The sequence below is a fragment of the Pseudophryne corroboree genome, chromosome 12 (genome assembly GCF_028390025.1).
Source record: "Pseudophryne corroboree isolate aPseCor3 chromosome 12, aPseCor3.hap2, whole genome shotgun sequence".
Classification (NCBI taxonomy): Eukaryota; Metazoa; Chordata; class Amphibia; order Anura; family Myobatrachidae; genus Pseudophryne; species Pseudophryne corroboree.
Window position 1 is genome coordinate 128,155,651 of NC_086455.1, and position 16,240 is coordinate 128,171,890.

The 16,240-nt window shown below is 44.3% G+C and overlaps 1 long non-coding RNA gene and 1 pseudogene across 1 annotated transcript; one reads left to right on the forward strand and one right to left on the reverse strand.

Moving 5' to 3' along the window:
- Positions 1 to 4,743: 4,743 nt before the first annotated feature.
- LOC134980960 (uncharacterized) lies at positions 4,744 to 16,193 on the reverse strand. Its single transcript, XR_010190493.1, has 3 exons — positions 16,093 to 16,193; positions 9,513 to 9,713; positions 4,744 to 5,637 (listed from the first exon to the last, which is right to left on the reverse strand). It is a non-coding gene; the product is annotated as an uncharacterized LOC134980960 (long non-coding RNA).
- On the forward strand, positions 15,151 to 15,269 carry LOC134981712 (5S ribosomal RNA; annotated as a pseudogene).
- Positions 16,194 to 16,240: the final 47 nt, after the last annotated feature.

Genomic DNA, 16,240 nt, shown 5'->3' on the forward strand with positions numbered 1-16,240 from the left:
ATTGGCTCCCAACAAAATTAACCCTAGCATGAATGTATGTGTGTACATGTGATAGGGGATATAGATTGTAAGCTCCACTGGGGCAGGGACTGATGTGAATGGCCAAATATTCTCTGTAAAGCGCTGCGGAATATGTGTGCGCTATATAAATAACTGATAATAATAATAATAATAATAACCTGCCACCGACAAAATAGATTCCAGTCCCTGATGAAAATGCTTTGATAATATAGCATTGAGACGTTGGAAAAATCAAGTTGTTTAGCTTTTATTGTGAGAGCCACTGGGCGCTGGTGGACTGGAATCAATAGATATATAGATACATTTAACAGGGACAGCACAAATCTGACATGGTTATAGAGCTACTGGATGTGAGATCCAGATCAGGTATTTTGGATTGTTCAAGTCTGAGCAGCAGCAGGCATGATTACAGACACCTGTCAGTTTGTTTTAAAAAGGTTTCAGTCACAAGAGACATGGCTCCTGATGGTGAATTAGTCACCCAGGTGATAGGTCAGGGGGTGGCTAGTGTTAGAGAAGTCCTAGATCTGCTGTTTGAACACTGCTGTTTCTGTGACTTTCTGTGACCTGGGCTATAACCTATGACTTGCATGTAACCTGCTGACGTTGTGCTAAGGTCTGCCTGTCTTGGAAGCTACAGAGAAACAAACCTGTCATTTGGAACTTTTACATTGGTATATGTGATCCTTGTCACAATATACAGTGCATCCGGAAAGTATTCACAGCGCTTCACTTTTTCCACATTTTGTTATGTTACAGCCTTATTCCAAAATGGAATAAATTAATTTTCCCCTCAAAATTCTACACACAATACCCCATAATGACATTGGGGGTCATTCAGACCTGATCGCAGCGCAGCGAAAAAAGCTAGCATGCGATCAGTCAGAACTGTGCATGCGTATGCACCGCAATACGCAGGCGCGTTGCTCGGGTACAAAGCGGATCGTTGCTATGCAATAGATTTTACGAAGAATCCATTCTCAGAGCCGATTGCAAGGAGATTGACAGGAAGAGGGCGTTTGTGGGTGGCAACTGACCGTTTTCTGGGAGTGGTTGAAAAAAACGCACGCATTTGCAGGGCGGGTGTCTGACGTCAATTCCGGTCCCGGACAGGTTGAAGTGATCGCAGCGGCTGAGTAAGCCCTGGGCTACTCAGAAACTGCAAAAGATCTTTTTGTACCGCTCGGCTGCACATGCGTTTGCACACTTGCACAGCTAAAATACACTCCCCTGTAGGCGGCGACTATCTGATCGCAGCGCTGCAAAAAACTGATAGCGCGCGATCAGGTCTGAATTAGGCCCAATGTTTTTTTGTGATTTTTGCTAATTTATTAAAAATAAGAAACTAAGAAATCACATGTACATAAGTATTCACAGCCTTTGCCATGAAGCTCAAAATTGAGCTCAAGTGCATCCTGTTTGCACTGGTCATCCTTGAGATGTTCCTACAGCTTAATTGGAGTCCACCTGTGGTAAATTCAGTTGATTGGACATGCTTTGGAAAAGTACACACCTGTCTATACAAGGTCCCACACTTGATAGTGCATGTCTGAGCATATACCAAGCATGAAGTCAAAGGAATTGTCTGTAGACCTCCGAGAAAGGATTGTCTCGAGGCACAAATCTGGGGAAGTGTACAGAAAAATATCTGCTGCTTTGAAGGTCCCAATGAGCACAGTGGCCTCCATCATCTGTAAATGGAAAAGTTCGGAACCACCAGGACTCTTCCTGGGGCTGACCGGCCGTCTAAACTAAGTGATCAGGGGAGAAGGGCCCTAGTCAGGGAGGTGACCAAGAACCTGATGGTCACTCTGTCAGAGCTACAGCAATCCTCTGTGGAGAGAGTAGAACCATCTCTGCAGCAATCTACCAATCAGGCCTGTATGGTAGAGTGGCCAGACGGAAGCCACTTCTTAGTAAAAAGCACATGGCAGCCCGCCTGGAGTTTACCAAAATGTACCTGAAGGACTCTCAAACCATGAGAAACAAAATTCTCTAGTCTGATGAGGCAAAGACTGAACTATTTGGCGTGAATGCCAGGTGTCATATTTGGAGGAAACCAGGCACCGCTCATCACCAGGCCAATACAAACCCCACAGTGAAGCATGGTGGTGGCAGCATCATGCTGTGGGGATGTTTTGCAGCGGTAGGAACTGGGAGACTAGTCAGATAGAGGGAAAGATGAATTCTGCAATGTACAGAAACATCCTGGATGAAAACCTGCTTCAGAGTGCTCTTGACCTCAGACTCGAGCGACAGTTCATCTTTCAGCAAGACATCGACCCTAAGCACACAGCCAAGATTTCAAAGGAGTGGCTTCAGGACAACTCTGTGAATGTTCTTGAGTGGCCCAGACTTGAATCCGATTGAACATCTATGGAGAGATCTGAAAATGGCTGTGCACCGAAGCTTCCCATCCAACCTGATGGAGCTTGAGAGGTGCTGCAAAGAGGAATGGGCGAAACTGCACAAAAAATAGGTGTGCCAAGCTTGTGGCATCATATTCAAAAAGACTTGAGGCTGTAATTGCTGTCAAAGATGCATCAACAAAGTATTGAGCAAAGGCTGTGAATACTTATGTACATGTGATTTCTTAGTTGTTTATTTTTAATAAATTTGCAAAAATAAAAAAATAAAAACTTTTTTCACAATGTTATTTTGGGGTATTGTGTGTAGAATTTTGAGGGAAAAAAGGAATTTATTCCAGTTTGGAATAAGGCTGTGATATATCAAAAATAACAAAATGTTGAAAAAGTACAGCGCTGTGAATTCTTTCCGGATGCACTGTGTATTTTTATATATATATATATATATATATATATATATATATATATATATATATATATATATATATATATATAAATTATAAAGGGTCAGCACTCACCATATTTGGTATATTGTGGTTTTATATACAGGTTGAGTATCCCTTATCCAAAATGCTTGGGACCAGAGGTATTTTGGATATCGGATTTTTACGTATTTTGGAATAATTGCATACCATAATGAGATATCATGGTGATGGGACCTAAATCTAAGCACAGAATGTATTTATGTTTCATATACACCTTATACACACAGCCTGAAGGTCATTTTAGCCAATATTTTTTAAACCTTTGTAAATTAAACAAAGTGTGTGTACATTCACACAATTCATTTATGTTTCATATATACCTTATACACACAGCCTGAAGGTAATTTAATACAATATTTGTAATAACTTTGTGTATTAAACAAAGTGTGTGTACATTGAGTCATCAAAAAACAAAGGTTTCACTATCTCAGTCTCACTCAAAAAAGTCCATATTTCGGAATATTTGGATATGGGATACTCAACCTGTAGTTGGTGTTTTACAGTGGCGTGCGGTGAGGTCATTGGCTGGGGAGGCACTGAGATATATATATATATATATATATATATATATATATATATATATATATATATATATATATATAGTGTTCTGGGGGTGAGCTGCCCAGTCCCTTCCCACCCAGTCCAACTGCCCACACACACACACACCTTTCTGACCTGTTCTGGGGGTGAGCTGCCCAGTCCCTTCCCACCCAGTCCAACTGCCCACACACACACACACACCTTTCTGACCTGGGCGGTCCTGGGCCCCAGGTCAAGGGAGAGTGTAGGTGCCGGTGAATCACCGGCAGTGATGCTGCTGGATAGGAGGGCAGATGAGGAGGAGGTAGAGGTCGCCGCTGCACGCTCTCCATCTCTGGGGCTCCACCTCAGTAGCGCTGGGTCCTGATGGCTCCGGGGCTGTCACTACAGCTGCCACTGCTGTAGTGACAGCTCCACCTCAGTAGCGCCGGGTCCCGCTGGCTCCGGGGCTGTCACTACAGCTGCCACTGCTGTAGTGACAGCTCCACCTCAGTAGCGCCGGGTCCCGCTGGCTCTGGGGCTGCCGCTGCTGTAGTGACAGCTCCGCAGCAGGGCCGAAACTAGTATTTCCATCACCCTGGGCAAGGCAGTAATTTGGCGCCTGCCCAGTTCGCGTTACACCACACATAAGTACCCCTTATTCACGTTACACCATACAGAAGTAGCTCTTATAGTGTCCCTAGTGTGTGACTTGTACAAACAATGCCCCTGGGATCAAACTGGACTGTGGGAAAGTGTGGTAAATGACAGTGGCGCTCATTATCAGCACTGCTATCTACAAGATAGCACGCCAATATGCAGGGCAACGTATAAATGGTCAGTGGCACTGACTATTCCGATACCTGCAGCAATTGATTTTGACAGCTGCAGGTGTCGTTACCCCATCACCACAGCAGGGACAGCTCTGTCCCTGGCAGTGGTGGCTGCCACCTCTGGGCTGCATGTGAGATCTCGTGATAATAGCGAGATCTCATGCATGTCCAGTGAGCCGACTGGGGTGAGACACAGCGCATCATCCTAGTGCTTGGGGGTCTGCGGCAGCCAAGATGTTCATACATGTTGTCGCTACCTCTTTCTGCTTCGCCTCAGTAAAGAGGCGAAGCAGGAATTGCTATACCAACACGATATGTGCGGGTATAATACATCTACCCCAAGGTCTCCCATAAGCTGATCACCAGAGCAATTCAGATCAAGCTCCCATTGAATATAAACAGTCTGTGATGTAGTATTGCTACAGACTGCATGGAATTGCAGCAGTACTGTATGTGGATTGAGCAAGGCAGGAAATAGTTAACAAGTGTTTGCTGGCTGTCAGCGTTAGTACTCACAAGTTCTTTATATTATTTTAATCATTGAAGACAGGGGAGGCACTGCCTCCCCTGACTGCACGTCCCTGGTATTTTATTATCTTATATTTAAGTTGTTCATAGTTGTAACTAACATCTGCAAGATGGAGAGTTTGTCTTTTTTACTATAATCAGCTTAGATGGACTTCTTTGATCTTTTGCCCATTTTAACTCAAATACATTTGAAAAACATTTTCTTGGGGGCTTTTTCTAGGTAGGGACGCCTTCCTCATTATCATACTTCTTTGATTTTTTGGCCAGCTTTGATTGAATCCATGTCCAAAAATTGTTTTTAGGTTTTTTTTTAGTGGTGATGTACGCATTGGTGACATCCTCGGTGGTGACGCCCAGTGCTTCAACCCAAATACTTATCTCTGGCTCCTCTCTTATATTGGTGTGAGGCCTGGGAGGTCTTTTTATTGCACCAGGAGACATTTTCTTGTTGGTGACGTCCAGTGCTCCATCACAAACATAGAATTTGACCTTTGGGATGTAAGTCTCAGCATCAGAGATGTCTTCCTCTTCATCACTATTGTGGAATCTGATGATTGTGTTATAAGTTTCAGCAGTTATCTCTGGCTCGGCTACTTTTATAAACGTGAAGCCAGGAGGTCTTCTTATCTCACTGTGAGACATTTTCTTGGTGGTGATGCCTTCCTCATTGTCAATCTTGTAGATGTCTCGTTCTTCTTCCATACTCATATCAAACATCTCCAATCTTCATCATTTTGGTTGTTGCAGATGTCTTGCTGATATCATACAACTCTACATTTTCATCTTCTCAGATATAGTAGCTGAACATTTGCAGATATTTCTCTGGAGCATTATTTCTGGTACTGTAGCTATGTCCTCTTCCTCATCTCCAATCTAGAATTTCACCTTTGGGATGTAAGTTTCAGCATCAGTTAAAAGTCTCATATATTAAAAGTTAAAGGACTTATACATTAAAGGTCACATTAAAGAGATGATAAAAAAAAATTTTTTTCCTGATCTTTGCATCTATTACAGAAATTGACTTTTAAATATTAGTTTTACAAAACAACAAAACTAAATTGCCAGATATAACAAAGTTATGGAAATCACCAATTCCTCTGGTGAATCTATTAAAGATCAATTTGGTCAGTTTTGAAAATGATCAATATTTTCACTGGACTCAGATGCTCGTTTAGTTAGAAAGCTTTTAGCATATTCAAGCACTGCTGCGTTGCCACAGATGTACTTTTAACCCTGTTAGAAATCAATCAGCGCATTGAAATGAGATGTAGTTACAGTGCATCCAAAGTATTCAAGGCTCTTCACTTTTTCCACATTTTGTTATGTTACAGCCTTATTCCAAACTGGAATAAATTATTTTTTCCCCCTCAAAATTCTACACACAATACCCCATAAAGGCAACGTGAAAAAAGTTTGTTGAAGCACCTTTGGCATCAATTACAGCCTCAAGTCTTTTTGAATATGATGCCACAAGCTTGGCACACCTATCTTTGGGCAGTTTCGCCCATTCCTCTTTGCAGCACCTCTCAAGCTCCATCAGGCCTGATTGGTGGGATTGCTGCAGAGATGAGCTTCATGGCAAAGGCTGTGAATACTTATGTACATGTGATTTCTTATTTTTTTGTATGAATTTGCAAAAATTACAAAAAACGTGTTGTTGTTTTTTTTTACATTGTCATTATGGGGTATTGTGTGTAGAATTTTGAGGGAAAAATGAATTTATTCAATTTTGGAATAAGGCTGTAACATAACCAAATGTGGAAAAAATGAAGCGCTGTGAATACTTTCCTGATGCACTGTATGTGACCAGGGTCAGGAGACATTACCGGCACCTACATCCCGCACCCCCCTATTTCAGACAGTCGGCATGCCAACTAGCAGGGACTATTCCCACTCTTGGGTGTCCACGGCATCCATAGTGTGGGAACAGAACCTGTGGCGAGTGCAGCTAGCCACCGAACCCGCAGCATGCGAGCACAGCACGCCCGGCGTTGGGATGCTGATCGCCGGGATCCCGGCTGCTGATAACCCGTACCCAACCCATTGAAGTGAATGGGAAAAGGCGCACACTTACAGTTTTTCATGAGTAGCCATATGGACTATTTAAAAAGTAACACAAGATTTGGAGTTGTTTAGCAAATACTATGACATCAGTGGCACACGCTGTGTGTGTGTGTGTGTGTGTGTGTGTGGGTGGTCTGAGTCCCTAACCCCCCCCCCCCCCGATGGACTGCAATCGGATTATTTTATTCACGTCAGTTTGACTCCACCCTCTTCCATACACCTAATGATGCAATGTACCCATCTCTGCCCCATCAAAAGCTGCTGCATCTTTCCTTGGTGTGATAAACTGTATGGGATGTGGATACAATACAGCTAGCCGGGATCCTGGACGTCACAATGTCGAAATCCCGACTAGCGGTGAACTACCGCAGCCAGATTCCCGCCGCCACAGACTTTTCTCCCTCAAACTATAACTTACCATACTAGCCTTTTAAACTAGGACACTTATGAATTACACAGGTTTAGTGGCTGGCTGGCTGACTAATGCTGCATTTAGATCGCAAATGCCGGATCCTACCCGGTAAGAGAAACGTGTCCTTACTGGGTGGGATCCGGCATTTGCGCTCCGTTGCTGGCTTTCCGACCAGCTTTGCGGCGCAGCAGCAGCAGGGGCGGGGGTGGAGGCGGCGCCGGGAGATGAGCTCATCTCCTGCGCCGCCTCTGCCTATGCTGTGAATGGGAGCCGTGTCGCATCGACACGGCTCCCATTCACACCGCTCCTGACCCGGTAATCAACCCGGGTAAAACCCTTCTTTTTTTACCGGGTTGAATTACCGGGTCAGGCGACCCGCTAAAATCAGCAACGGACCTTTCACATCGCTCACTGACCCGGTTCGACACGGCAATATGCCGTGTCGATACCGGGTTATTTGTGCGATGTGAAAGGGGTATAAAGGTACTCGTACACTGGCCAATATATCTGATAGTACACACTGGCCAACAGGCCTGCAATATAACGATCACATATCACGTCGGCTCTACAGCACACACGATGACAAGTATATCTACACATCGTTCTCTGTGTAGAGGTGGACAGCCGACCGCAAGTACACTTATTGCAGTAGCCAGCGGTGAATGATGGCTTAACTGGGTGGGTGCATGTAAATGCCCGCCCAGTTCATGACGTCAGTCACGACGGATCAGGCAGTGTGTATGCACAACACACTGCCCGATCTGCCTATAGATAGATATATCTGCAGATCAATGGATCTGCAGATATATCTATCAGTGTGTACCCAGCATTTCACCTGGTTTTAATCAGCCACAGCACCTGTGGAATCACGAGTGTCACTGTTTAAAGGGATAACATAGCAAGCCTATTTATATTATATACATATTAAGCCCAGAATTCCCTCACAAGGAGCTGAAAGTCTCTTCCTGCTGCTCGTTTCGTCACTATTGGAGACAGGTTCTGTTTGCCAAATACTCCCTCGCTCACCTTGCTTCCCAGCTGTATTGTGTACTGAATATTGTGGTGCTAATTGTTATGGTGTATACACACAGTGAGATATTTTCTTATGATTTTGACTATATAGTCAAAATAATAAGAAAAGTTAGTGCAGATCGCAAGGTGAAAGTCACCTTGCGATCCTGCGCGGTCGGCATCGCAGGACTAGATAGACTGTGCAGGCAAGTCAATTTTGACTATCTCTATAGAAGAGATAGTCAAAATTGACACTTAGCCAAAATCGCACATTGGGGGTAATTCCAAGTTGATCGCAGCAGGATTTTTGTTAGCAGTTGGGCAAAACCATGTGCACTGCAGGGGAGGCAGATATAACATGTGCAGAGAGAGATAGATTTGGGTGTGGTGTGTTCAATCTGCAATGTAATTTGCAGTGTAAAAATAAAGCAGCCAGTATTTACCCTGCACAGAAATAAAATAAGCCACCCAAATATAACTCTTTCTGCACATGTTATATCTGCCTCCCCTGCAGTGCACATGGTTTTGCCAAACTGCTAACAAAAATCCTGCTGCGATCAACTTGGAATTACCCCCATAGTCAGTATCACAAGCACACTCATTATGTGCTTGCGATGCCGACCTAGACCCCGTCACATAGTGAGAATCGGGCATAGCCTGAATCTCACGGTGTGTATGGGCCTTTACTTGTGCTCTCTTTATGTTTTGGTTACTGTAATATTTATCCTGTACTGTCCTACTGCATACCTCTCATCTTGACCCTTTCCAAGAAGGACAAAATGCTCTGTTCCTGGACTTCCCTCTTAATTTACAATTGCCATTACCTGTTTTGAACAGGTAAATTGCTAAGAAAGGTGTTTCAGCACAGGAAATAAAATTAAGAGGGAAGTCCAGGAACAGAGCATTTTGTCACTCCTGGAAAGGGTCATGTTGGGAGCCATGCAACTGTTGCCTTATGTATGATGCTGCGCACCATTTGTGGCTCCTTAGAAATAAAGTATATATATATATATATATATATATATATATATATATATATATATATATATATATATATATATATATCCTCACAATAAGCCGGCACTCTGTTCAATATTCCAACGTGCTCTGGTGCAACAATCCGGATAATGTATAACTCCCCAAAGAGATAGGCACTCAGAGTCAGCAGTGAAGCAAAATGTGTATTCTGGTGAAGTACTTTTGGGGTATAAACCCCGTCTTCAGGACCACACTCAGCAAAAATTATCAGCAACAAGTGTAATGTCAAACTTACCCCGCTTAAATCCCCTCAGTCATGCCGCCAGACGCAGCCGGGCTCCGGGACCCGCCACCCGGAAGTCTCACATCGTGACATACATCCGGCGGAAGCTCACAGCGTTGCCCTGGTGATCGCATGTATGCGTTCCACTCGGGTGACGATGCATTCCAGCTCTGTCACCTTCCCTGACACCAGCTCCAGCGGTCCCAGATCACCCTGAGAGCATCAGCAGGCATGAAACGGAAAAAATAAACAGAAAAATATAAAAACACATACAAAATCACAGTAAGAACATCATAATAAACTACAGTATATACAAATATATATTAATGTGTACAACAGATAGAACATTCAGAGAATTCCAATTAATCTTATCATTCAAGCCAGCTGGTTTAATAGTCCCTAGCCTCACTATCCATCTAGACCAGGGGTTCTCAAACTCGGTCCTCAGGGGCCCACAGAGTGCATGTTTCTAAGTTGCCATCTACCACTGTAATGTGCACATCTAGGAAATTCGCCTTGATTGTACTACATGCATAAGTAAACTTAATGGGTGAATCCATTGGTGTTGATTACCCCCATCATACTTTCAAAGGCTGAAATGCCGCCTGACCATAGGATAAATACATCATCGATGTATCTCTTAAACAACAAAATGTTCCGCCTTCTCTAGGCCCACATCAACTCTCAACTGCAGAAAAAGCAGGAAACATCCCATATGACATTCCACCATAGAATACTGTCAGCTCTCACACCAAGAGACATATTTCTTCCAGATACGATGGTAATGTTTTGACGTTACCCCCTTCCTGGCTTGGATCATAGTCCGGAATCCCTCTCCTGGCTAGAATCAGCCGTTCAACTTCCATGCCATCAAACGTTGCCATTGTACGTATTGATGAACGAATGGGCCCTGTTACAGAAGATCCTCTCGAAGAGGCAGAGGCCACGGATCTTCGATTAGCATCTTGAGAAGATCTGCATACCAGGCCCTTCGCGGACAGTTCGTAGCAATGAGAATTGCTTGAACTCTTTCCCTTTAAATTCTTTTGAGAATTCTTGGGATCAGAGGAATAGGAGGAAACAAGTACACCAGCCGGAAGACCCACGGAGTTGTCAGGACGTTGACCGCTACAGCTTGTGGGTCTCTTGACCTGGAACAATACTGCTTGAGCTTTTTGTTGAGTCGAGAGGCCATCATGTCTATTTGTGGATAACCCCACCGACGCGTCAGCCACTGGAACACCTCCGGGTGGAGGCCCCATTCCCCTGGGTGCAGGTCTTGTCTGCTGAGGAAATCGGCTTCCCAGTTGTCTACTCCCGGAATGAAGATCGCCGACAACACCACAGCGTGTTTTTCCGCCCAGAGGAGAATTCATGACACCTGACATTGCGGCTCTTCCGCCCTGTCGGTTTATGTAACTCACCGCTGTCACATTGTCCGACATGAACTTGAATGGCCCGATTTTGAAGAAGAGATAAGGCCTGCAGAAGGGCGTTGTAGAAAGCCTGAGTCCCAGGATGTTTATTGGAAGAACGACTTCCTGACTTGACCATCTTCCCTGAAACTGCACCCCCTGGGTGACTGCACCCCAACCTCTGAGGCTTGCATCTGTGGTTAGAAGAATCCAATTCTGAATCCCGAACCTTCAACCCTCCACTAGGTGAGAAGTTTGTAGCCACCACAGGAGGGAGATCCTGGCTTTTGGCGACAGACAAATCCTCTGATGCATGTGAAGATGCGACGCAGACCATTTGTCCAACAGATCCAGCTGGAAGGTCCTCGCATGAAACCTTCCGTACTGAATTGCTTCATAAGGAGCCACCATTTTCCCCAGGAGGCGGATGCACAGATGTACTGAGATTCGGGTCGGCTTCTAGACTGCCCGAACCATCGACTGGATTACCATTGCCTTTTCCAAGGGAAGGAACAATCTCTGAGACTCGGTGTCCAGTATCATTCCCAGGAAATGAAGCTTCTGCATTGGTTCTAGGTGAGATTTTGGTAGGTTCAGAATCCACCCATGATCCAGGAGTAATCTGGTTGTGAGACCAATGTTCTAGAACAACTGCTCCCTGGACGCAGCCTTTATCAGAAGATCATCCAGGTAAGGGATTACGTTCACTCCTTATTTGCGGAGTAGTATCATCATCTCTGCCATCACCTTGGTGAACACCCTCGGTGCCATGGAGAGACCAAATGGCAGGACCTGGAACTGGTAGTGAAAACTGTAGATAAGCCTGGTGAGATGGCCAGATCGGAATGTGAAGGTACGCATCCTTGATATCCAGAGACACTAGGAATTCCCCCTCTTCCAGACCTGAGATCATCACTCTCAGAGACTCCATCTTGAACACTTTTAAGTATGGGTTCAATGACTTGAGGTTCAGAATCGGTCTTACCGAACTGTCCGGTTTCGGTACTACAAACAAGTTGGAATAGTAACCCTTGTTTTGTACATGAGGTGGAACTGGAACAATGACCTAGGACTGTAAAGACCTAGGACTGTAAAAGTTTTTGAATGGCATCTTTTAAGGTTATTCTTGCCTCTTGTGAAACTTATAAGCCTGATTTGAAGAATCTGTGAGGTGGGAGATCCTGGAACTGCAGCCTATAGCCCTGGGATATAAGGTCTATGACCCAGGTGTCACGATCCTAGGCACGGCGGTTCCCCAGATATGCCAATCTGTGAATCCCTGCCACGTGACACAGTTAGTGGATTCCTGAGCGTGTGCGTTAATTTCAACACGGTCACTACCACCAGCCAAAGTACAAACGTTTAGGGTATGACCCAAGGCAAACTTATGGATTTTGCCTGCACCCGAAATTAATTAATATTTTGGTAACGCCTCTTTCAGAGAGTTGGGTTAGATACACAACAGAAAGCTAGAGGTAAAATTAGATTATTTAAGTAAAACACTTCAAAGCTTATGATACAGAAAAGAAAGTTACAAGATATAATGATAAAAAGTCAGTCACATGAGACAGTTTCAAGAAAAATAAAAAGAGGGAGATAAAACCCACCGATCCTAACACATGCAGAGTGGAACGATGGGATGAAGTAAAGCCTTTTCAGATATTATTGGGACATTACAGAGCTAGGATGCTTCTCCTGACTCGCTTCTTTGATAATGGCCAACTTCCAGTCTGTGTTTCTCCTATTTAAAACTCAGGCTGCCACTTCAGCCCCCCTCCCTCTGGAGAGTTTGTTTTAACCCTTCCAAAGCCAGAGAACGTATTGAGTGTCAGCTCATGCTGAGCTTCCCAGCCACTCGTTCAGGGGCGAATGGCCTTATCTTCTAATAGTCTTTGAATCTCTGGCCATGGTTCTTGTGTAAACAAATGGCCAGTTCTGAGAAGACACAGACCAGGAAGAGCTTAACACCTTTCTGGCCATAGCTCTGGGGTAATTAAACTAGCTCTGGTCAGGAGGAATTTCACACCAGAGTTCTGTGGCTATAATGAAATGCCGCAAAGGGTTGGGGTTTTGGAATCTGCACTGGACCGGATTGTGATTCGACGTTAAACAATTTTTGAACCATGAAGGGCATCTATAGTAACCAACATTTAGCTACCAACTGTTCCAGTTAGATTTTTTGCGGTAGAACTGGGTTGGTGGTGCTCCCGGACAATAGTTCAGAACAAACTATTGTGGGGGGTTTTCTTTTGCAGAGAAGCAAGAGAAAAAAAAAAAAAAAAAAAGACTGTTTTGTTGTCTTTCTGGGGCACACTTTCTATCAATCAATATACAATGTTGCATAGGTGTAAATTTTACAGTGAGTCACTTCCGGTCCGGCGCCCGACTTCCGGGATCTCCGTAACGGAGCTGACTCTGCTTCATTAACACGCCAGGTACGAAATACCGCTCCTGCTGTCTCCATCAGCTCTCCATACAAGGATACAATCCTCAGCTCCCACCCACGCTACATAGTGGCAGCGGGGAATTGCTCATCCCACTCTGTGCGTGCTGCACAGACAGGGATTTTTTGTTTCTATTTCTCTGATTAACAGCACCTATTACACTCCCCAGGATACTGAACACAGGTATAGAGATAGACTTTTGTGCACTCAATCCATACAGGGAGTTTAATCAATTTGGTGTCAAGAATTTTGTAAACAGACCCTTAATTTTGAGCATAACAACTTGGTGCAATGAAAGCCACAATATTAGACTCTTCCCTGCGCAAGGAGAGCATGTTTCTGTAATAATTACAAGGGTAACCAGACAATTGCAATTTATCTCAAGAACTCTACACTACTTTTTTGCAGTCTGTCCATCTTTATAATTTGAGAAAAATATATCAATATAAATGAATCCCTGTACGGGACGGACATAGGGGGTCATTCAGAGTTGTTCGCTTGTTATTTTTTTCGCTACGGAGCGATCAGTTGCAAACTGCGCATGCGCAATGTTCGCAGTGCGTCTGCGCCAAGTAAATTAGCACAAAAGTTTGGTATTTTACTCACGGCCTAACGAAGATTTTTCATCGTTCTGGTGATCGTAGTGTGATTGACAGGAAGTGGGTGTTTCTGGGCGGAAACTGGACGTTTTATGGGAGTGTGCGCAAAAATGCTGACGTTTCTGGGAAAAACGCGGGAGTGGCTGGAGAAACGGGGGAGTGTCTGGGCGAACGCTGGGTGTGTTTGTGAGGTCAAACCAGGAACGAAACTGACTGAACTGATCGCAATGTAGGAGTAAGTCTCAAGCTACTCAGAAACCGCTAAGAAATTTCTATTCACAAATCTGCTAATCTTTCGTTAGCAATTCTGCTATGCTAAGATACACTCCCAGTAGGCGGCGGCTTAACGTGTGCAATTCTGCTAAAAGCAGCTAGCGAGCGAACAACTCGGAATGAGGGCCATAGAACTGCGATCCCAGCAAAGCGGGATACCCATATAAACAGTGTGTTTTTTCATGTGTTTTCATGTTTACTATGGTTCTTATGTTTCTCTATGCTTAAAGAGATAGCGTTTGGTAACCATCTTTGAATATCGTAATGTATTTTGCAACCCATATTTAAATTCACAATTTGTTAATTGAAATTCTTTGATATATTGGTCTCAAATAAATTGAATGAAGGAATGTCACAAGTCAGAAAGAATTAAAGGGACTTATACATAGATTGAAAATTCAATTCAAGGTGGTAGGGATAGCAGACACCTCTCCTGGATGTGGCTTACAAATTCACACATAAAATTACATGAATGAAAACACAAGTGGGAACGTACAATTATAGTATCCACTAGAGTGTCAGCATTTACATGTAATCTCTTTTATGGTCCAGGTATATATTTGTACCTCTCTCTGTGGGAAATTTCTTTGTGGATTTGACCAACCCCTCCGAGTAATTTAACATACAATTTGGGTAGTTCCAGGGACATCTCACTCCCTATTTCTTTAACTTTGTCCATTTTCTTTTACTCAAACACTCAATCATCCACATTTAAAGGATTGTCATCTGCAATGCCCATTATGGTAACAGGGGCCTCCTAGTGGACAGCAGAAGTGCTATACTGATTCTATATTTCAATCCTGAATCATCAGGTCTATCACTTTTTCTATTCTATTCTATCAAAACTTGGAAAATTATTTTTCAAGCACTTTCTCATCCAATTGGGCACTCCCATACACCAGTAGATGTTTGCCTAAACATCTACAGTCATACCACGCTGGACATGCCCGATCTTGTCTGATCTTGGAAGCCAAGCAGCGTTGGGCCTGGTCAGTGCCAGAAAGGGAGACCCTCTGGGAATACCGGGTACTATAGTATCAAGGGACATACTACCCAGGAAAGCAGAAGTGTACTTACTTTCTTCACAACCAGAATTTTTAGGCAACAAAAACAAACACTCTCTCATTGCCCATTCGATCAAAAGCAGAAGTGACTGGTTGTGTAATACCTTCTTTCTTTCTCACTTCAGATGTGGGTTAACACCCAATAGATACTCATTTGCGATTAGCACTTAATTTCCCTGATGCCACCATAATGTTAGGGGTGGCGGCGTGCTGCGGGAATGTACGCTCGCCGTGGTGGGGCTTGCGAAGTTCCCTCTGGAGCTAGCATCCTGTCAGCAGGGAACGGGACCATTAGCCCTTAGGTTGGGCCGTCCCCCCCCCCTTAGTCCCACGAAGCAGGCAGGCTGGTGCCATCCAGTCCTTCCTGAAAATAACAAACTTTTAAAATAAATACTGAAAACTCTTGAGGAGCTTCCAGAGACGTGACCGGCTCAGTCTGGCACATTTTCTAAACTGAGTCTGGTAGGAGGGGCTTAGAGGGAGGAGCCAGCACACATTATCAAACTTCTATAGTGCCCATGGCTCCAAGTGGACCAGTCTATACCCCATGATACTAAATGGATTCCCAGTATCGACTAGGACGTAGGAGAAATAAAAAAAAGATACACTTTCCATGACAACTGAACACCCAAGAGCACAGACTGCACGCACAGCCAGTTCCCAATGTACTCCGCTCCTCTGGGCCTGCCATATAGATAATAACATGTGATCTATATAGAGGCTGATAAATGATTATAAGAAGAGCGCAGGACGGACGCATGGCACATTAGGGCAGTAATACAGTAGTGGGAACATACGTGGGAGCGCTGTACTGTGGCGCTGCACTTGACCTTAGTATTACAGGGTTGCGTCAGCCCCGTCAGCAGCAGCAGCGGCGATGTGACCCGGAAGAGCTGTGCGTGGTGACACCATGGCAGCCGCCTCAGCCAGAGGCCCGGAGAAAGC